Here is a 22384-nt window from a genome sequence, read left to right as displayed (position 1 = left end):
CCCCTACTATTAATGTATTTTTATCTCTATGTCTCTTTATTGTGGTTAAGAGTTGGCTTGTGTAACTTGCTGCTCCCCTGTTGGGGGCATATATATTTATAATTGTCATATCCACTTGTTGGATACATCCCTTAAGAATAATATAGTGCCCTTCTGTATTCTAACTGCAGTCATTAGTTTAAAGTCCAATCTGTCTGATATGAGAATTGCTACCCCAGCTTTCTTTTGAGGTCCATTGTCGTGAAAGATGGTATTCCATCCCTTTACTTTCAGTCTGAATGTATCTTTAGGTTCAAAATGAGTCTCTTGTAGACAGCAAATGGATGGGTCATGTCTTTTTATCCAATCTGCAACCCTGTGGCGTTTTATGGGAGCATTTAGGCCATTTACATTGAGACTGATTATTGAGAGATATGATTTTAATGATGCCATGTTGCCAGTAAAGTCTTTGTTTCTATTGATTGTGACTTTCTGTTCTGTATCACTCTTGGGGCCTTTTTACTTTTATAGAACCCCCCTTAATATCTCCTGTAGGGCTGGTTTTGTGGTTACGAAATTGGCCAATGACTGGCGATTCTGGAAGGTCTTTATTTCTCCATCCATTCTGAATGACAACCTTGCTGAATAAAGGATCCTTGGCTGCATGTTTTTGTCTGAAAGAGCTTTAAAAATGCCCCCCAACCCTTTCTCTCATTCCAGGTCTGTGTAGATAGGTCTGACGTAATTGATACCTTTGCCTTGGTACATGAGAAATTCCTCTGCCCTGGCCGCTTTCAATACTGTATCCTTGGATCTAATATTTGCGAATTGCACTATGACGTGACGTGGTGTAGGTTTGTCGTGGTTGAGCGTGGGAGGGGTCCTCTCTGCCTCTTGGACATGAANCGCTTGTTTCCCTCCCTAGATTAGGGAAGTTTTCAGCTACAATTTGTTCAAATATCTCTTCTAGACCTCTGTTTTTCTCNAACATTGGAACGTTTCATTGAGTCAGTGATCTCCCTTAAACTACATTCTTGAGATTGGATTTTTTTGAGCCAAGTTTCTGTTTTAACTTTCTCTACTACCATCCCATCCTCCAATTCACTGATTCGTTCTTCTGCCTCATTCACCCTGGGCCTCAGAGCCTCTAGTTTTGGCTGCATTTGATTCATAGTATTTTTAATTTCTGCCAGATTCACTCTCATTTCCGCCCTTAGAGATTCTATATTCTCATTAACATTTTCGTTAATACTTTTTTCAAGTCTACACATCATCTTGACCATTGTTACTCTGAATTCCATTTCTGATAATTTGGTTATATCCATATCCATTAGTTCTGTGGCAGAGGCCACAGACTCATTGTCTTTTCTTTGCTGGGGGGGATTTCTCCTTCTCGTCATTCTGATGAGGAGAGGTTGCGGGGTTGTCCAGAGCCCAAATTATTGACCAGGACCCAGGCCGTGTGCCCTTGTGTTATAAGGATCTTAGGGATGTGGGCTTCTTGATTTTTCAGCCGGCCTTCTGGGGGAGGGGGCTGCTGCACCAATACTCAGACAACCCTGTTTGGGTAGAGTCTCCATGTCCCCCTGTGAGGGGGGCTGGGGATGGGCACGCTGTGAGCCGGTATTTCCAGGCTTTTGTTCTCTGGCAGCTTTCCCTGGTGGTCTGCTGTGCCTCTTCTGAGAGTCAGAGCAGCAGTGGCCAAATCTCAGCCTCTGTCTCAGAACAGAGGGATCGCGGACGGTTCTCCCTGATGTTCTGGCCACTTTAACTCTGTTACTGTTGGTGCTGCTCAACCCTGCAGCATCCCGGGCTGTGCGCCCCACACCCGTCGTCCCAGCCCTCACCTCCAGGGCCGGCGCTTCTCTGTCCTTTGTGTTTCTAACACCGCCAGCTGCCGGCTGCCCTGCGCGCTCCCAGAGCTCCCGGTCTCAGTCTGGATCCAGTGAGCACACCGGAGTTCCAGAGTTCCGTGAGAAGTGTGGTGGCGTGGGCTCCGGCTCACGGTCTCAGTCTGCTGTCTGAGGGTGCCGGTCCGTGGTCCGCCCGCTCCCCCATGCAGGTGGCTACCGCTTCCCGGCGCCCGGACATGGCGGCTCCCTCCCCCTTCCGTTTATCTTCCGATATCTGTGCGCGGTTTCACGGCTCCCCGCTTCGTACCTCAATACTCAGCACTGGAGATGTTCATTTGTAGAGATCCAGATGTATCTTCCTGTGTCTCAGGCTGATTCCGTTGGATGTTCAGGCTGGTCTGGTACCTATCCAGCTCGACTCAGGGGACCAGCTGAAAAAGGGGTCCCCTACTCCTCCGCCATCTGAACTCCTCCCCCCTCTTAATGTATTTTGAATATAAATCCTTTATCAGATGTATAACTTGAAATTGTTTTTTCCAATTGCGTGGCTGTCTTTTCACTTTCTGGATAGTGTCCTTTGAAGCACAAATGTTTTCTTTCATTGTTTTTGGTGTCATATCTAAGAAACCATGGCCTAACCCAAGGTCACAAAAATCTAGTCCTATGTTTTCTTGAGAGACTTTAGTATAATCTCTTATTTGTAAGTTTATATTCCCTCTGACTGATTTTTTACATAGTATAAAGTAGACATCTGGCTTCATTATTTCATAAATGGACGTCCACTTTTCCCACCACCATTTGTTGAAAAGACGATTATTTCCCCCATTGAATGGTCTTGGCGCCCTTGGTGAGTTTATTTTTGAATGGTCAATTCTACTCTATTCATCTATGTTTTTATGCCAGTACTGAGTTTCTTATTGATATAAATTTATTGTAGTTTTGAAATAAGGAAGTGAGCCCTTCAACTTTGATCTTCTTCTGGGAGATTTGTTTTGTTTTGTTCTATAATAGGTCCCTTGCTTTTCCATATGAACTTTACATTCAGGCTGTTAATCTATGCAGAAATGGAAGCTGGAATTTTGATAGGATTTATATTGAATCTATTTGAGTCTGTAGATCAATTTGGGGAGTATTGTCATCTTAGTAACTTTACATCTTTCAATCCATGGACATGGGATTTCTTTCTATTTATTTAGGTCTTTTTAAATTTCTTCCAGTTATGTTCTGTTATTTTCAGCAAACAAGTCTTGCACCTCTGTAATAAAGAGTCTGACTCAATTTTTTTTTTGATGTTTGACCATTGACAGCTTATAAAACTCAATGCTGCCCTCTCTCCCTTCTGTCCCACATCTGATCAAGCTGATGAGAAAGCCTGCATATTCCCTTTAGCACTGGTGGAAAGCTCAAACTGTGTGCAGGAATACTCACTCCACTTCTACTCCTAAGCATTATGAAAATTCAACCCAGACCCCTTTCCCAGTTCTAAAGCCATTTTCAGACCAGCTTGGGTAACCTGCTTTGTTCTTCCTGGAAAGCTTCATTGTGTGAGTAATAAACCTTTGCGTAATCTCTGGTGCATATGTGACATCATCAGTCTTAGCACCTGAACAAGATTTTAGAGGGGGATCCATCCTGCCTCTGCAGAGTGTTCACAACTTCATTGGTCCAATTGATTCCTAAATATATTGTATGCTACTATACATGCAGTTGTTTTCTAATTTCATTTTCAGATATTTCACTGCTAGTATAGAAAAATAAAATTCATTTTGCACATTGGCCTTATATCCTGCAACCTTGTTGAGCTCATTTTTTAGTTGTCATAATTTTTGAGTGGATTCTCTAGGATTTTCTATATAAAAGATTATGTCATCTGCAAATAGAGATAGTTTTACTTCTTCTTTTTCGAAGTGGGTGTCTTTTACTTTTTCTTGTCTAATTGTCTTGGCTAGAACTTCTAGTGCGATGTTGAGTAGAGTGGCAAGAGTGGAACATCCTTGTCTTTTACTGATCTTAGAGGGAAAGCATCCAAACTTTCCCTTTTAGGTAGAATATTACCTTTGTGGTTTTTAGAGAGGTCCTTTATCAGGTGCAGCAAGTTCTCTTCCATTCCTGTATTGTTGAATGTTTTCAATGATAAAAGATGGTAGATTTTGTCAAATGACTTTTCTGCATCTATTGAGATGATCATATGGGTTTATAAAATTTTATACATATGGTAATTGCATTATATATTACATTATCTGGTATATTACATAATTTTGGAAGTCAAACCAACTTTGCTACTTGAGATAAATCCCACTTGGTCATAATGTATAATTATTTATATATATACAGATTTAGTTTGCTAAATTTTGGGGGAGATTTTTGCATCCATATTCATAAGAGCTATTGGTCTGTGGTTCTCTTTTCTTGTGATGTCTTTGTCTGGTTTTGCTGTCGTGGTAATACTGACTTCACAGAAAGGGCAGGAAGAGAGCCCTCTTCTTCTATTCTTTCAAAGAGTGTGTGGAAGATGGGTGATTTTTTGTTTTTTTGTTTTTGTCTGTAATATTTAGTAGAATTCACCATCTGGCCCTTGACTTTTCTTTGCAGGAAGTTTTTCTTATTACTGTCTCATCTCTTTGCTTGTTATAGGTCTATTCAGATAACTTAAGTTTCTATTTCTTCTTGAGTCAGTTTTGGTAGGTTGTGTCTTTCCAGGGATTTGTCCATTTCCTCTAGGTCATTTAATTGATTAGCACACAATTGTTCATTATATTACCTTATAGGTCTTTTTTATTTCTGTAAGGTTGGTAATGATGTCCCCATCTCATTACCAATATTAGTAATTTGAGCTTTCTCTTTTTTATCTTAGTCAATCCAGTTAAATATTTGTCCATTTCACTGATCTTTTCAAAGAACCAACGTTTTATTTTGTTGATTTCTCTATTGTCTTTCTATTCTTTATTTTCATTTACTTCTGCTGTAGATTATTGATTAGGTATCTGTATTGCTTTTTTTTTTTTAAGTAGACTCCACTCAGCATGGAGTCCAATGCAGGACTTGAAGTCACGACCCTGAAATCAAGACCTGAGCTGAGATCAAGAGCAGACACTTAAACAACTGAGTCACCCAGGCACCCTTGTATTGGTTTTGTATGTAAGCATTTACAGCTATAAATTTTCCTCTTGTCACTGCTTTTGGCACAAGCTGAATTTCAGATATGCTGTACTATCATTTTCATTTATCTCAAAGTATCTTCTGATTTCCCCCTGTGACTTCTTCTTTAATATGTTTGGTTACTCAGTTATTTAATTTCCACATATTTGTGAATTTCTCAAATTTCCTTCTGTTATTGATTTCTAATTTCATTTATTGTGGTTGGAGAACATATTTTGTATGATTCCAACCCTTTAAAAATTGTTTAGATTTCTTTTATACACTAACATATGGTCTATCCTCAGAGTGTTCTCTATGCACTTGAGAAGAATGAGTATTCTGATGTTGTTAGTTAGAAAGTTCTAGATGGCTGACATGATTGTTCAAGTTTTCTATTTCTTTGTTGATCTTCTGTCTAGTTGTTTTATCCATTATCAAAAGTGGGGTATTCAGATCTCCCACTCTTACTGGTAAAGTATATATTTTTCCCTCTAATTCTCAGTTCTGGCTTCATGTATTTGGGGTTCTATTGTTAGGTGAATGAATGTTTATAAGTGTTACATCTTCTTGATGGGTTGAACTTTTAATAATTATAAAATGTCCTTGCTTGTCTCTAGCAACAATTTTTGTCTTCATCTATTTTATCTGGTATCACTATAGCCATCCTAGCCCTCTTTAGTTACTGTTTATGTGGTATATCTTTTTCCATCCTTTTGCTTTCAACCTATTTGTATCTTTGAATCTAAAACATATTTCTTGACAGTAGATAAGTGGCTACCAGGGTCTGGGGAGTAGAAGAAATAGGGGGAAGTTGGTAAAAAGGTACAAACTTTCAGCTAGAAGATGAATAAGTTCTAAAGAGTTCATGTAAAACATGGTGGTTATTGTTGATAACACTATATTATGTAATGGAAATTTGCCAGGAGTAGAATTTAAATGTTCTGGGAAAAAAAAAAGAGATATATTTTAATTAACTAGATGAGGGGAATCATTTCACAATGTATATGCAAATCAAATTGCCACCATGTACACTTGAAATATCTTACAATCGTATTTGTCAATTATACTTCAATAAAGCTGAAATTTAAAAAAATAATAATAAAGTATGTCTCTTAGAGATAGCTTATAGTAAGATCATTACTTTAATCCATTCAGGGCAGTGATTTTTCTGTTTTTAACTGTATCTACAGTACCTAAGAGAGTATCAGTCACTTAATAGGAGCTCAATGGATTACTGTTGAATGAATGAATTAGTCTTTGTATGTGAAATGGGATGACATGTCCTTTTCTCACTGCTTTCCTGTTATGGGAGTCATCAAATACAATCACTGCAGTTGTCTCTCTAAAATCTTAACATTGGGCAGGTGGGGGGAGATGTCGCCTGGGTGGCTCTGTTGGGTAAGCACCCAACTCTTGATTTTGGCTCAGGTCATGATCTCAGGGTCATGAGATCAAGCCTTGCCTCAGTCTCCGTGCTCACTACAGAGCCTTCTTGTCCCTCTCCCTCTGCCTCTTCCCCCCTCCACCTATCTCTCTCAGATAAATAAATAAAACCTTTAGAAATAAATAAATAAATAAATAAAATCTTAATATGCTATGTCAGTGTAAGCAAATGGTGAGATCCTGTTCAACCCTAGCCCCAAAGCCAAGTTCCAGAACTCTACAGGATTATATTTATCAGGCAGAATAGATATGTTTAAAATCCAACAGATACAAAAGTTATGCCTGGACTGGTCCCTCACTCCCCAACTGGCCCCAGGTAAACTCAATCATCCATCTTTCTTCTGTCCTTAGGCGTACTTTCTCTGGTTTTTCTTTTCTTCCATGAAGCCAGGTTCAGAATTACTACAAGGATATGTCCCTAACAAGCTCCAAGCCAGCCCCCAACAAGGGAATTCTGATTCTTACCGTCATGCTTACTGTAATGTGTTTCATCAGCCTGAAGGTTAGAATAGGAACCAAGGCACTGGGAGAGATCCCACTTGGGTCTCAACCCAAAGTCACAAGTTCCAGCTTAGTTTTTCAGAAATTCTCTCAAAAGGTGTTGAGCACTACCCTCACCAAGAGGTCAGTTCTAGGGTGCTTTAGCACCCCTTCCTGGCTCTCCCAACTCTCCTCTTGACTCCGTAAATAATCACCTCATTAATGCTCTTTAGAATGTCTGTAGAGAGTGTTCCTGCCTGGACCCTGGACAAAAAAGCCCCAAGTCCAAATCTCACTAGCCTTTCCCCTTTTGCCCCTCAGGTCTGGGCGAATGCTGGCTTCTCAGTATCACTTCTCTCTGAGTGTCTCACTAGCTCTTATCACTCCCTTAATCTTGTTTATAGTCCTTGGTTTGTATATAGAATTTCATCTCTCTATGACTTTCCCTTACTGACCATGAGCCCAGGATCATCACAGAAGCAATCCATTCCAGGCTTTCTCTGCTGCTTGAAATCTGCCCAAGAGATGATTTCACCACCATTCCTTACTCATTAGTTATTGGAAGAACAAATGTATCAACCTGCCTCTTATAGCCAGACACCTGGAAATAGCGGTCCCTACTCACAGTTTGAAATTTTTCTCATCCTAAGCCCTGACTGCCAACCAGGTGTTTGTTCCCACCATCTCACAGACCCTTCTTTTATCAACATCACCAGTGACCTCCATGTTGTTAACCGCATAGACTAATTCTCAGTCATCTTCTGACTTGACCATCCGCAGGATTTAACAGAATTGGTCACCCCCTCCTCCTCAAAACACTTTTCCATGTATAACTTCTTAACAATGCAGAGCATCAGGGCTAGTCCTTCAACTTCTTTTCTTCTCCAATTATATTTATTCCCTCAGTGATCTTATCCAGTCTCGTGGAGTATATACCATCTGCATGGCGACATATAATTTCCAGCTCCAGCCTGGAATTCCAGTTGCCTGTATCTACCTTCTCAACACTCCCATTTAGGTCTCTAACTGACATCTCAAGCCAAACTCCTCATTTTCCCTATTTCAGTAAGTGGCAAATCCAATTCAGATGTCCTAAAAAAACTAGACATCATATTTATTGGCTCTGTGATCTTTCCTACCCCAAAACTAATCCACCAGCAAATCTTCTCACATCTACCTTCAAACTGTATTCAGAATCTGACCTCTTCCCCCTACTCTGGCAAGTCATCAGTGTACAAAAATACTCTTGCAAAAAAGGAAAAAGAAAGTCCCTTTTCACAGTATCCTTCTGGCTAACATGGTTAGTTCTGTCTCATTATTTTGGTCTCAGATCTCTTGAACGAAGCAGCCCACCCATCTAAGTCTCTATTGACTCACTCCATTGACCCACCCATCTAAGGTTGCCCTGACTTCTACCCCAACTTCTTTGGCCGTTACAACATTTTATTGCCCTCATATCTCTTACCACTATGTAAAAATTATATTTTATATGTTTATGTGTTTGTTTTCTTCTTCATTCCTCTAACTGTATGTGCACTTTCTAGACTGTGAAGTGCCCAGAGCCTAGCACAGGGCCCACCATATGGTGGCCATCAATAAAAATTTCTTGAATGATCAAATGAATGATCTTTAACGCCCTCTCATACCCAAGAATGCTATAATTGGTATAATAACGTGTACTTGGTGATTTTCTTAAACTTTATGGTGTCGTCGTGGGAAGGACATGATATAATAGTTTGCTCAAAAGTACTCTGTAAGTTATGAAACATTATCTGAATAGAAGGAGATGTTTTTGTTAATAAGTATTGAAGGTCTCCTAAAATGAGTGTCTTTTTTGAAAAAGCAGGACCCTTATTCGTAGCATTTTCCTGGCCAAGACAATCTCACAAAGTGACACAGTGTGGGCACCCTAGATTACGGGCAATGGTTGTTTTGGCTTTATTGCGTGAGCTACAAATGTCAAAGTATATATAAAACACTTAGTACGGGGGAGCCCCTACTAAATGGAGCTGTTAGCTTCCTCTGCTTTGACAGTGGTCCCCAAAGTGTGCTTGCAACTCCCAGGAGCCCTATAACCCCACATTCCAATGTCAAATGCATGGAGAAATTGTCTTAGTTCAAACTTTTTTAACTGGGCATCTAAGGTTTCGGGTTTTTTGTGTGCATCTTGGGTAAAAGAGAAAATGCATGTGCGTAGTATAAAGTAGGATTGTATGTAGCTTTTTCCTTCTGTTTCTAATTTTAAGAAAAGCTCCTCTGTTGTACGTTAACACAGGGGTCAGGTGGGGCAACAATAAAAGGGAGAAATGCTTTCTTTTCTTTTAAAATTTTTACTCTGTTTGACCTTAGAATTTTCCAGACTTTTCCAGTAAACGTGTGTTAGTTAGACATTTTGGATGTGGTTTCGTCATACCCCTTGGGCCCTGTCCAACCATCCATCCACCCACATCCTCTCTCCTCATCCACGGACCACACCCCATAAGCTAAGCATTTCCATAGCATTCATGGGCCTCTCTCTCTTCACTCCTCCAGTGAAACTGGCAAGGGAGAGCAAGAGAATGTGAACACCTCAACACAAGATTCATCCTTGGTGTCGTGTATCTTGACTCAGGGACAAGCATGGTGAACAAAAAATTATATACAGCCTTCCAGTAGGATTTCAGCCACAGTAGCTCTCTGAGTAGACAAAGATTTAGTGGCAAAAGGTGATGAAGGGGGTGTGTGTTTCCTCCTCACTTGTGAAAACTAAAGCTATTTTTTTCTTCAGTCTCAGTTTCTACCCACAGGTATCTGGAACAATTCCTGCCATCTCAATAAGCCATACACTTAGTCCTGCAAAGCACCTTTTCCCAAAATGCATTCCAGAGACCATGAGAGGTACAAGGTGGTCTCTCATAGAAAGAATTTGTGGTTAAATAAGCTAGATGCCCTGCGTATCACAGACTCTTGTAAGAGATAATCCATGTGCATTAGCATAGAGAAGCCTCTGAGACTTCCTGCAAAGGAAAAAGAAATCACCTAATTTGTTTAATTCTGTATTTCCTCAATTTATTTGTATCACACAAGCCTTTGTTCAAATGATACTTATCACCTCTTAGAACCAGTGTCTCATGGAATAGCCTTTGGGAAAAGCTGTTGGTGGCTGATTCTTGGATTTGTGAACAAATCCAATTAACCTTATTTCAGACCTTGAGAATCTGAGGAAGAGCTAATGGGTGTTGCATTTTTTTTTTACCAGTTTCTCGCACAGCGGTTCTGCACCAAATTATGCCAGAGGGGCAAATGCTCCCGTAAACAGCAGAGCAGAAACCTTCACCAAAGCCTCACTGCTCATTGAAGAAATATGATGTTCTTAACATTAGAATTGTAGATATTTTCTCCCAAGTGCATCCCAACCATATAGCTTTACATTTGGGGAAGCACCTCTCGGTGAGCCGCATAACAGTTTTTAAATTCAGTTGCAGAATTTATCACTTTCTCTCTTTATTTTAAAGGGGGAAATTTTTCAGAAAGCAAAGGTGTTTATTTTGAAAACAAATATGAAATCAAGTGTCCTCGGAAAGGAAATAATTGAGAGGAGCTCTAAGGTCTGATTAGAAGATAAGAAGAGGAAGGGGAGAAGGACATTCTGGAGGAGATATGTGTGCAAAGGTAAAAATGGGGCAGCATGGCCAGCTATGTCTGGAATGGGAATGAGGCTGGAAAGGAGGCAGATGCTAGACCATGGAAGGTTGTTCAGGCTAAGTTAGGAGATTTGGACACTTTCCTATAAACACAGCCTCAGAAGCTGACAAAGATAAGGATCAGATTCTGCCCCAGACCTTTGCAGGGACTGTGGCCCCGCTGACACTTTGATTTCAGACTCTGGGTCCCCCGAACTGTGAAAGAATGAATCTGTGTTGTTTTAAACCGCGAAGCCTGTGGCAATTTGTTACAGCAGCCACGGGAAACTAATACACTCCCCTTGGCCAACCCTGGATGGGCCGTAATTTTTAACAATGTAGAGACAATAGAGTTGGAGTAGAAGGGGACAAGCGACATAGCAGCTCTTACATCACAGTGTCCTGCCGCCTTTCAAGACCAGCTCAGGCCTGTGCTGTGAGAAGGAGACAATTGCATTACCTTCCCATCGCGAGGATTTGAAATCTGACACATGGAAGTTTTTATTTGGAACAGACCAGACTTTTTAGATACCTAAAAGTAGGGCTGAAACATGCAAGTGCAAATCTATGAAATTAGCCAACAATATTATCCATGGACAGGCAGAGGGAAGTAAGTATGAAGACCTATATTTAAATAATAATAACAATAAAGTAGATAGATAGATAGATAGACAGTTAGATAGATAGACAGATAGATAGATAGATGGTAAATAGATAAATCCCATGTCAATACCTGGAATGCAAGCACTGAAATGCAAGAATGGCGGAAATATGGCACGTGGGTTGACAACGCAGATGGGAGACCAAAGCACCGCCATGTGCCAAAGGTGATGGCCTCTGTCCATGAGCCGCATCCATTGCACCCACTATGAAAGAAAAGGATGGCAATAGCTGCCATCTGAGCACTGAATCCACACTAGTCCTATTATTTCTAATCCTCGCAATCACCATGCAAGGTGAATATATCACCCCATTTTACAGATGAGGAAACCGTGGGTAGACTTGATAAGTATACATACATGGCAGGTGAGGAACAAAGCTCTGGAGTCCTTGCTGTCCTGCTCCTGACACCAGAACTTGCAGTCCCCCATCCATTCTATAGTCTAACCCCATGTGCCTCTGGGTCTGCAGGTGACTGGAGCATCTCTACAATACGATTTATATTATAGGAGCCGGCTCTCAAGAGTTAGAAACCTGCCTAAGGGAATATGCCCTTAATAAGGCCAGCACCTGTGAATTATTGATGTGGTTTATTTTTTCAGTGCCATGCATGGGTCCAGGAAAGCATCTTTGCGGATATTCTATGACATAGACCGATTGCTGCTAATTAGGTTCTCTTAACATGAACGAGGGAAAGGACTGGCTTCTTTGGAGTTCTGATAAAGTATGATGGTGGGGAAAGTACATGCAATGAAGCACAAAATTGGTTTTATGGTCAAGCTTTGCTGGAGAGGTGGCATAAGGCCTGGGGTACTTTGTGAAGGAAGGAGGGGTTCATGGAGAATGAGGGGAATTCTAGGCCAGTGGGGGTCCATATGATAGATGCCCAGTTGTTCCATCTTGGCCAATTGGCTCCATCTTCTCACACAATCACATGAGTCTGAAATTTGGGGGTGCTCCTCTTTTTTCATTCTTTTTTACCTTCCCTAAAATATCGGGCTTGTTATCAGACGTCCTAAATACCCTACATCTTTCCCCTCCTCTCCAGGCCCTCTGAAGCTGCCCTGGCTCAGGTTGCCTTCACCCTTCATCTGGACCTCGTAACACATCACCTTCCAACCCACAGGGCTGCCTCCAGCACCTCACTCTCCCTCTCATGCACCTGTGCCTCCACCATGGGAGCAGTTCTCAAACAGATAAAGAAGAACCACCTGGAAAGCTTGTGTCTCAGTAAGCTTGGGCTACCATAACAAAATACCAGGAGCTAAATGGCTTAGACAACAGAGATGTATTGCTCACAGTTCTGGAGGCTGAAGTCTAAAATCAAGGTACCAGCATGGTCAGTTTCTGGTAAGAACTCCCTTCTTGGCTTAAAGACGGCCACCTTCTCACTGTGTCCTTCTGTGTCTCTTCTGATGAAGGTACTAATCTCATGATGGGGCCCCACCTTTATGATCTCTCTAACCCTAATATCTCTCAAAGGTCCCGCCTCCAAATACCATCACATTAGAGATCAGGGCTTTAACATGAATTTGGGGTGCAGGGGGATCACGATTCAATTCATAGCCGCTCATGAAACTGTTGATGTCTGGATCCCATACTAGAAAACATGATTCATTAGGCCTGTGGTGGGTTTAGGAACCCACATTTTATCAAGTATCCTATGATATCTGCAAGCATGTGGTCTGCAGACAAGAGTCTTAAAAAACACACTTCAGCTTCTCACCTGGGCTCCCCCCAGCAATCACCTTGGAGCTTTGACAAATCCTCAGTGCTGGGCCCTGCTCCAGATCAATTAAATAAGGATCTCTGGGTGTGGGGTCAGGACAACAACATTTCTTCAAAGGTCTCACTAAGTGATTTCAGGGGGGAGAAGCATCAGTCTGGTCCGGACTTCACAAAGAATGAGATCGCAAAGGTCAACCAATCGTGTTCTCACTCTATCTAACACACTTCAATGACACCCCATCACTGACAGCAGTGGTTTTCAAATGGTGGGTCATGACTTAACATTGAGACTCCAAATCACAAAAAGCATTGCCAACAGCTTTTTTTTTTTTAATGGAAGGATAGAACAGAACATTTTTTAAGAAATTGAGCACATAGAGTGGAGCAAAAGTTAAGTATTATTTTGTGAAACATGGCATCACTTTCTTGTTAAATCGTCGCACCTGCTATTGCTTCTTCCTTCTGTCCACCTGAGATTCATCCTTCAGAACAGGACCAAGGCATCTCACCCATCTGAAGCCTTTTCTCTTGCCTGAGGAATCATTCCCTCCATGCTTATATGGGTCTTCTCACACCTCTCTAATACACACGTCTCATCATAACCACTTATGGCTATGGCTGTTTCTTTCCTTGGAAGACCTCCTTCGAAGGTAGGAACTGGATCCCGCACATTTTATATGCTCAACCCAGAGCTCATCATCTAATGCTGATCACTTAATGCTTGTGGTGTTAGTCAGGGTTCTCCAGAGAAACTGAACCAATGAGAGATTACAACAGGAGATATTAAATCTACTGAAAAATATTGATCAATTGTTAGATAGATGATAGATATAGACAGATGGTAGATAGATAGATGTCTTACTGGTTCTGTCTCTCTAGAGAGCTCTAGGGAAATAGAGATACAGACATATAAATATACACGCATATTAGTTTCTGCTTCTCTAGAGAATTCTCACTAATACAACAGGGTATATTATTTGTTTTGTTCACTGATGAGTCCCAAGTCCATGAATGTGCTAAGCGAATATATGAATCAAGAAAATTTAACTTGTTGCAATCTTGCACACCTTCTCAGAAGTCTCTGAGCTTCTGTCTCCTGAGCTGTCAATGACTTTAATGCTTCCTATTGAGGACTCAAGCAGATGATGCCTGTAAGTATGGTGCCCAGCACGCACAGAAGGGATTAGTTTTATGGTTGACGTTTCCATCACTGTTAATCTACCAGTGGTCGGTCTTAATTTCACAGCTCAGGCACCATGATGGGTCCTTCTTTTTCAGCCCCTCTCCCTTAGTCACGTATCAAAAAAAAACAATACTTAATGGTGTAACTATAATTCACCTAATGACTGCTTTATAGCCCCTGTGCTATTTTACTTGAAAGCCTTATCTCCAAACGTAGATTCAATAAATGAATTTCAGGTCATCACTGAAATGATACAGAGAAAAGTCCTGAAAGCCTTCTAGAGATATGGGAAATGGGCATTAATAATGCAGTATCTCATTATTACTAAATATTGGTAAAAATTTCTATTAACACTATTCTTAATAACTGGTAGATGTGTTTTAGTTTGGTAAAGGAAAAAGTTTCACAAAGGCTCACTGAGGTCCTCTTTCCCATATCCTGTTTTTCCTGAAAGGATATGTTTATTTGATCATGAATTTTTCTACTGCACCTTCTAGGATCCTAACCTCTGTGGTTGAACAAGAATTACTATATTAACTTTTTGAAGAGGGGATATCAACAAAATTCAGAGACTGATGTATGAAACCAGAATGCAAAGTCACTAATTTTTTTAAAGATCCATCTGTCTATTTGAGAGAAAGAGTGTGGGTGGAGGGGTAGAAGGAGAGAATCCCTAAGCAGACTACCCACTGAGCAGGGAACCCAACTCAGGACTGGACCCCACAACCCATGAGATCACGACCTGAGCAGAAACCAAGATTCAGATGATCAACCGAGTCACCCAGGGCACCCCCCGCCCCAAGTCACTAAGTTTTAGAGAAGAAATAGTAAGCCTCACATTATCATCAGTCTAACTCGAACTTGTCTCCTAAAGAAAGAGCAATATTGATTTGTTTTATAGTCTTGGGTCTTTTTGCTTTAATAATTATAGTAGGGAGCTAGACAGAGCAACCCACCTAGGTGCATACAGACACTCCTCTTTTCAGCCACCATTCCTCCCCCTCCAACCCTTGGTATTTTGAGTGACTTATCTCTCTAATGGTTAGTCGGTTTTACTTGCCATCCCACTTACTTTTCAAAAGTAACATTCCTTTTCAAGAGTTCTCACTCCCATCTAGTCGATGGTATTCTGAATTATGCCCTCTGGGCCTTTCAGCAGAAAGGGCTCTCGGTGAAAAAAATGCTTCAGTTTTTAGATCTCAGAATGTCCTTGTGCAGCTTTCACAAATGAATGACAGTTTGACTGGATACAGCAGTTGGGGACATACCCTGATCCCTCGAGAATACTCAAGATGTCAACCCAGTGACTTTCGCAATTGACTGGCATGGAGAACTGACCTCTTCCCCTTCTCCCTGCTTGGAAAATTGTCCCCCAAGGAGTCTAATGTTTTGATGGTTTTCACTTATTAACTTTAACTAGAAAAAAGTAATCTTCTAAAGACTTTCCAGGCTTGCTTCTTTCTTTAAGTTCTGAGAAGCTTTATTTGTGTCTACCATCGATTACCGTAAATTCAACATGATTTCAATTAACTTGCCAACAAAGTAATTTTTGGAAATGTAACAAGGGCACTCTAAAGTCAATCTGGAAAAGTGAATGTAAAGAAAAGCTCAATGATGGAGATTAATCAAGATGAGAATTTCCCTTCTAGTGATCAACATATCCTAAAAGCTACATGACGTAGAGGGGTGTCTCAACCATAGACAAATAGGGCAGTGAACTGGGACAGACAGTGCACAGGCAGACCCATGTGTATGGAGGAAAGAAGTAAATGTACATCATGGAGAAAGAAAAGAATATTCAATAAATGATTGGGGGGAGGTAAAAAGTGTCTTTAAACCTCCACCACATATCACACACACTTAAAAAGGTATTCTGGGTAGATTGAAGACAAAAACATTTAAAAATAACTTAAATAGGTAGGATAATATCGCTGCGTATTCCTGGTATAGGTCACACCTGGCACAAAAATAAAAGATAAATTAAAAAATCACAAAGTAAAAGTCTGATGTATTTTTCTATATAAGAATTAAAAATCCCCTAGAAAAGACACCCAAAACTCAAAGAACAGATTCGGAGAAGGCCTATTATAGGCATTTTAATACATACACAACATTCACAGCACTGCATATCTTTAATATGGTTGAAATAGTTTTGGGGAAGGAAAGGAAGATGGTAAACTCAAGAGCTGACTCTACCATCTTGATATAGAGATCTGGTTAAAACTGTTTATGACGTCCTCAAAGAAGGAGAGGACTTGACTTGGGGAAAGGACACTGTAATTCTTGCTAAGCATCTGTGGACAGCCAGTGTCCCTCACCTTCACCGCTAAAGTATCTGACATGCCCAAGTCGTGCAGATTTCTAAGAACTGAGCTCAGTGGGGTTTCCTGCAATGATTCATGCATCAATATACCCACTGCTCCAAACAGAGCTATGTTCAAGTTCCTAGACCCAAGTTCCAGAAGAAGATATTAAGATTACTATCTATTTTCTCAACCAGACCCTTTTGAATCTAGCCTCATCACTAAGCAGATGTACCCCTTCTTTCACCTTTTTGGTGTGGCTATGGCCCTGTTTCCCTTGTTCCATAGTCTCAAACTCAATTACAAGGTGTCTTTGTTTGGTTCTTTTAGTTATCTTTCTTTGAGGACCTCTGGACTTGATTTTCCTCTACCCAGAACCCTCTTTCCTGTTTTCCTTGTCTGGGTAACTCTCACTCATTCATCAGACCTATGCTTATTTGCCTTCTTCAGAAACCATATGTGTCTTCACTCACCATGATTTACCCAGTGCCTAAGATAGTTCCTGGCATATGTGCGGTGTCAATAAATATTTCTTGAATAATATAATATAATATAATATAATATAATATATAATATATACAAGTCTGCAAGAAAGAAATGCATAGAACCCAATACAAAAAAATGGCCAGAACCTATGAACAATAGGAAATAAAATATCAATCAGGTATAAGGAATCAGGTGCTGTCGTATACTATCAATAAAAGTTCTATGTCAGGATAATTTTGGAGGGAGAGATTTGGGTACTATCCAAGTAATACCTGTACACAGCCTTTGGTCCAAAAATTCTACTCTGCCTGTGAATGTGTTCTCGTGCACACAAAGGTATTCATTGTACCATTGTATGAAATAGCCAAGAATTCAAAATCATTCTGGAGTCCGTCTAAGGAGGAACCATAAGTATGACAAGTGTAATTTCTAGGTCATAGCACAGGTGATTCTCTTTAAAGATGTGAATCCAGGGACTCGGGCTCTCTCCAAAGTTGTGGCTCTACCATCAGAGTCCTCTGCTTCCACTATATGGGTGAAAATTGGCATAAGATATTGGATGACCAGCCTGGAAGTGACCCCCATCACTCGTGCACACGTTCCATTGACAAGAACTTAGTCACATGGTCTCATCTCAATGCAAGAGGGTCTGGATTCTTCCTGAGTACACAGGAGAAAAATGAAAAAGTTGATGCGGAAATACCTTCAAGGTCATTCGCTAAAGTGCCAAATGTAAACTTCAGAAAAGCCTGAAAGGAATGATTTCCTATTTTTGAAAATTGCAATGGGTACGTTCTCACCCTTAGGCAATATTCAACATTGTTGTAAGTGTAAACAGGATATTGAATTGGATTTTTCCTGTGACCCTGGAATTAATAATCAAGGCTCAAAGTTATAGTCAAAATGGCTTCAACATTCCCATATTCTAAAGAGAACTGTACCCATATTGCACCATCCTGTCACCCTAGTCATCCAGAATCCACCTGAGTACAGTTCAACTCAGAAGAGTGGGGAAAGAGAGAGTCGTTGGTGTCTTGAGAGGAGCAGTAGTTATGCCAAGAAGAGCTTCCTTCTCTCCCCAGGATGACTCCAGTAGAAGAACTCCCAGAGCTGCTGGGTGTCCTCTAGAATTGGACCTTGGCATCTCATATTCCGGCCATGTGCATGTTGAGCTGAAGGACTCACGTGTCATTCAGGTGCTTTCATCAGAACAAAGAGAAGCTGTTGAGGATTCCTTGGAGAGTTTGTCATGAGTCCCTGATTTCGGGGGAGAGGCATGTAAAATGAAGACATTCCTCTTCCAGAGATTTCTCAGGGCAAGAGAATCACAAAAGCAAAAGAAAATTGTAGAGCAGTGTACCTGGAAGAAAAGGGTGGGCATATGAAGAGAGAGCCACCCACACGCCAGTTATCCCACTCTTTGGAAGTTCAGAAAACTTCCCTGGATCCTGCAGCACCTCACGAGGGAGCCCCGTGGTTGGAAGAGAGAACAGGAGCAGTTGGACTGCCCTGTGGTTGCCAGGACAGCAAGACAGTATGTCATCAAAAAGGTTGGATGCTCAGATGGCTGGAGGGCAAAAGGAGATGCCCATTTTGGAGTCCATGGTGAAAGATGTCTTCGGGTGAAGTTGAACATGACCTCAAGAGAACCTCATTTATGAGACCAGTGACTACACCAGCAGTTGTAACCACAAAAAGTCTGAAATCTAGCAATTACTTCCTCAATCTTCTTTTCCTTCCCTTAATCAAGCAGGGGACCTGGGTCATAAGGGAGAATGGGGGAGGTGGCTTATCTCAGGTCTAGACTATCCGCCTCCAACCTCTGTCCACTCCAAACCATTAGAGACACAAGGAGAGAATTTAGAATTAAATTTTAGATTAAAATCAAGTTTGAGGTTGAAGTTTTGAAGTAGACTGGATGTTCCGTAATCAAAACTGACTAAGAATTTATTGGATTTGCCCAAGATGTCCTTGAAGGACAGGAATGGGTGATTTGACAGCTCCTGGTTGATTAGAAACAGCTTTATCTTTACACCCTACTGAAGCCTACCCTCCCCCACGAGGAAGTACATTTTAATTACTTTTTTGAATTAAAAGAATAGAGTTAAAAACCTATATCTTGGTGATGTTGTCTGCTTATTAAATTTACCTGGAGTTGAGTAACTATTTTTAATCTCTTTTTTTTTTAAATTTTGGAACGGTCTTTGCTTATGTCCTTGATTATTAATTCTGCCCCATTTGCTTTGTCTTCTTCTCTTTTTATAATTCCCTCTGTGACAGGCTGTAGTTCCCTGTTCTATCTCCTACCCCCATCACTTTGTACTCTTTTTCTGTTAATTTTTTATAGAATGTCTTTTTCTTGTATCTGACTTTTATATGGCTAATATGATTTTCTGCCACATCAGTTCCGTCTTTTACTGCTTCAATAATGATCTGATTTGGGTTATTGCACTTTTCATCATAGATTGATTCTGTATATTAATGCAACACCTCTGCTAGCTTCCCGAACGTTTAAAGCACTTCTTGACTTATAACTGAGAGGTCTATTTTACAGGTTAGGATGACTTAGATTTGAATCCTGACTCTGCCACTTGAAGAGCGTGTGACCTTATAATCACAGAGAAAAGATAAACCAGATTAATTGTGAATTCAGTAGAATATGTCCCATCGTAGCAGGAAGAAAGTGGCAGGTTGCGCTTAAAGGGCCACAGAGAGAGAGAGGTTGTGGGTGGGGGGACCATACACAGGTTCGATGTGATGGAAGTGGAGGTGGCTGGGTTTGTGTGCTAAGACATGTGGTCATAAAGGCATTAGATCATGGGATGCCTAGGTGGCTCAGTTGCTTAGGCATCCGACTCTTGATTCTGGCTCAGGTCATGATCTCAGGATGTTGAGATTGAGCCCCTCATTGGGCTCTGCACTGGGCATGGAGCCTGCTTGGGATTCTCTCTCTCCCTTCCCCCTCCCTCTCTAAAAAAAAAATGAGGGAGGGGGTTAGATCATGACACACTTGCATGCTTGAATCAGGTAGCCAGGATCTTATCCTGTAGACATGTACTTCTTAAGTACACACTCCCAGAACTATGACACGCTGTGTGCAGGAGAACAGGAAAACTCAGGAAATCCTTACCGCATTTCCCTGGCTGATCAATATTAATTCATATCAGGGAAACACTATCTAATTTAATGTATTTTATTTTATTTTGTTTTTTGGAAAGGAAGAAATGAAACTGTAGTTTTTAAAGCTTATTTATTTAAGCAAACTCTACACCCGACGTGGGACTCAAATTTGTGACCCCAAAATCAAGAGACACAAGAGCTTCTGACTGAGCCAGCCAGATGTCCCAAAACTGTCTTTACTGGTAGAAAACACAATTGTTTACATGGCACAACATAAAGAATAATAAGTAACAATTACTAGAACTATTCACCAAAGTCACAAGAACACAGGGCAATATACAGGAAAAAAGGTATTTCTATATACTAGCCACAAACAATTGGACAATAAAGGAGTTTAAAATTCTATTGACAGTAGAATCAAAAGACCTAACCACTTTTTAAAATATATGTTCTTTTTTTTATTGACATTATAGTTAACATACAGTGTTATATGAGTTTCAGGTGAACAATATACTGATCACCAATTCTATACGTTCCTAAGTGCTCATCAAGATAAGTGTCCTCTTGATCCCTTTTATCTATTTCACCCTTACTGAGTATTTACCCAAAGAAAATGAAAACACTGAGAGGGAGTTAAGATGGCGGAGTAGTAGTGGACCTCTTTTTCAGCCAGTCCCCTGAGTCGAGTTGGATAGGTACCAGACCAGCCTGAACATCCACGGAATCAGCCTGAGATGCAGGAAGATACATCTGGATCTCTACAAATGAACATCTCCAGTGCTGAGTATTGAGGTACGAAGTGGGGAGCCGTGAAACCACGCACAGATATTGGAAGATAAACGGAAGGGGAGGGAGCCGCCGTGTTCGGGTGTCGGGAGGCGGTAGCCCCCTGCTCCAGGGAGCGGGTGGACTCGCGGACCGGCACCTGTGAGAAAACAGACTAGGACCGTGAGCCGAAGCACGTGCCACCAGACTTCTCACGGAGCTCCATTGTGCTCACTGGATCCAGACTGAGACGGGGAGCTCTGGGAGCACGCGCGGGGCGGCTGGCGGCTGGTGGTGTTAGAAACACAAAGGACAGAGACGCGCTGGCCCTGGAAGTGAGGGCTGGGATGCCGGGTGTGGGGCACACATCGTGGGATGCTGCAGGGTTGAGCAGCACCAACAGAAACAGAGTTAAAGTGGCCAGAACAACAGTGGAGAACGGTCCACGATCCCTCTGTTCTGTGACAGAGAAACAGAGTTAAAGTGGCCAGAACTGACTCTCAGAAGAGGCACAGCAAACCACCAGGGAAAGCTGCCAGAGAACAAAAGCCTGGAAATACTGGCTCACAGCGTGCCCATCCCCATCCCCCCTCGCAGGGGACATGGAGACTTTACCCAAACAGGGTTTCCTGAGTATCGGCGAGGCAGGCCCCTCCCCCAGAAGGCAGGCTGAAAAATCAAGAAGCCCACATCCCTAAGATCCCTATAAAACAAGTGTGCACTGCTTGGGTCCTGGTCAAATTTGGGCTCTGGACAGCCCCGCAACCTCTCCTCATCAGAATGACGAGAAGGAGAAATACCCCCCAGCAAAGAAAAGACAATGAGTCTGTGGCCTCTGACACAGAACTAATGGATATGGATATAACCAAATTATCAGAAATGGAGTTCAGAGTAACAATAGTAAAGAAGATGTGTAGACTTGAAAAAAGTATTAACGAAAATGATATTGAGAATATAGAATCTCTAAGGGCTGAAATGAGAGTGAATCTGGCAGAAATTAAAAATTCTATGAGCCAAATGCAGTCAAAACTAGAGGCTCTGACGGCCAGGGTCACCGAGGCAGAGGAACCGTTAGCGAATTGGAGGATGGGTTAGTAGAAGAAAAAGCTAAAATAGAATCTGGACTCAAAAAAATCCATGATCAGGAATGTAGGTTACGGGAGATTACTGACTCAATGAAACGTTCCAATGTCAGAATCATCGTCATTCCCGAGGGGGTGGAGGAAAACAGAAATCTAGAAGAGATATTTGAACAAATTGTAGCTGAAATCTTCCCTAATCTAGCAAGGGAAACAAGCGTTCATGTCCAAGAGGCAGAGAGGACCCCTCCCTAGCTCAACCATGACAAACCTACGCCACGGCACGACATAGTGCAATTCGCAAATCTTAGATCCAAGGATACAGTATTGAAAGCGGCCAGGGCAGAGGAATCTCTCATGTACCAAGGCAAAGGTATGAAAATTACGTCAGACCTGTCTACACAGACCTGGAATGAGAGAAAGGATTGGGGGGGGGGCATTTTTAAAGCTCTTTCAGACAAAAACATGCAGCCAAGGATCCTTTATCCAGCAAGGCTGTCATTCA

This window comes from Ailuropoda melanoleuca, chromosome 10 (genome assembly GCF_002007445.2).
Source record: "Ailuropoda melanoleuca isolate Jingjing chromosome 10, ASM200744v2, whole genome shotgun sequence".
NCBI lineage: Eukaryota > Metazoa > Chordata > Mammalia > Carnivora > Ursidae > Ailuropoda > Ailuropoda melanoleuca.
The sequence above is the reverse complement of the archived record's forward strand: the minus strand, read 5'-3'. Positions refer to the sequence as shown.